Source organism: Malaclemys terrapin, chromosome 8 (assembly GCF_027887155.1).
Source record: "Malaclemys terrapin pileata isolate rMalTer1 chromosome 8, rMalTer1.hap1, whole genome shotgun sequence".
Classification (NCBI taxonomy): domain Eukaryota; kingdom Metazoa; phylum Chordata; order Testudines; family Emydidae; genus Malaclemys; species Malaclemys terrapin.
In genome coordinates, this window is record NC_071512.1 from 92623970 (window position 1) to 92625589 (window position 1620).

Here is a 1620-nt window from a genome sequence, read left to right on the forward strand (position 1 = left end):
TAATCATTCATTGATGCTTTCTAAACTAATTTTGAATGTACCCTTAATGTAAAGTGTCACCATGATACCTTTATTCACAATGAGTAGTACCTTACTCCACAACTAGCCTCACTGATGTCGATGGGATTATTCATGATGCAAGGTACTATTCAAAGTTAGGTTCTCACAATGTGACCCATAGAAAGTATTAGAGAGACAAGGTGGGTGTGGTAATACCTTTTATTGGAGCAATTATTACCTCACCCACCTTGTCTCTCTAATATCCTGCGACCGACATGGCTACCACACTGCGTGCCACCACAGAAAGTATAGCAGTGCAGGAGGCATAAGGTCATTGCATTGCCCTCGGCCTGTATGGGTAACCCCCATTGACATCAGTGGGGATTACACTGTGGACTGAAGACAGTAGATGGTCCATACGTGCTAGTTTGCACACAAATTCTATATAGAGATACAGTCATAGATGTAACTTTCACTCCATGCATCTGAAGAAGTGGGTTTTTTACCCACGAAAGCTTATGCCCAAATAAATCTGTTAGTCTTTAAGGTGCCACTGGACTCCTTGTTGTTTTTGTGGACACAGACTAACACAGCTACCTCCTGATACTTGAAGTCATAGATGTATCTACTGAGGATAATGAGGAGGGATGTGTCCCTCCCCTGTATTTTTACGATCCTGTTGATGACCCCTTTAATGTGGTTGCAGCAGGAGTCATGCATTTTCTCTCAATGCTTTTATATAATGCTCATCACCATGATGTCTGGTTTTTCCCCCCACAACTTTTTAGCGGTTGCACACATATACACAGTATGAATTTAACAGCTCCTATGTGAAAATATAGTGCTGCCTTTATATACAACTTTTGCCAGTGTTCTTGAATCTAGGGTTACCATATTTGAATATTGGAAAAAGAGGACACTCCACGGGGCCCCAGCCCTACCCCTTCCCCGCCCCCATTCCAACCCCTTCCCCAAAGTCCCCGCCCCAACTCCGCCCCCTCCCCTGAGCGCCCCGCATTCCCCCTCCTCCCTCCAAGCCACGCAAAACAGCTGCCCGAGTGCTACTGGCTTCACGGTTTGCTGGGCAGCCCCCAGACCTCCAGACCCTGCACCCCCGTCCGGGCACTTCCCCAGTGCAGCAGCAGCCGGAGCCGGGAAGCGGGAACTGCAGGCGGATTTCCCCACAGCGGCGGCGGCTCCGGCTGCTGCTGTGCTGGGGAAGCGCCTGGCCGGGGGCGCAGGATCTGGAGGTATGGGGGCTGCCCGGCAAACCGTGAAGCCAGTACCGCTCGGGCAGCTCGGCTCTTCAGCTGCACAGAGCTGAGGTGTCTCAGAGCAGCAGCAGCCGCTGCTGCTGAGGGGAATCCACCTGCAGCTCGCAGCCTGCCGGAGCCCGCTCTAAGGTAAGCCCGGGACTGGGGCAGGGATGCCGGCAAAGCTAGGAGTATTTTCCCGGACATGTTCGGCTTTTTGGAAATTCCCTCCGGATGGGGATTTGAGGACCAAAAAGCAGGACATGTCCGGGAAAATCCAGACGTATGGTAACCCTATTGAATCCGATGTTCCTACTGGGTGAAACTTATTTAAAAGAGAGAGCACGCATAAGGGAACCGACATGCA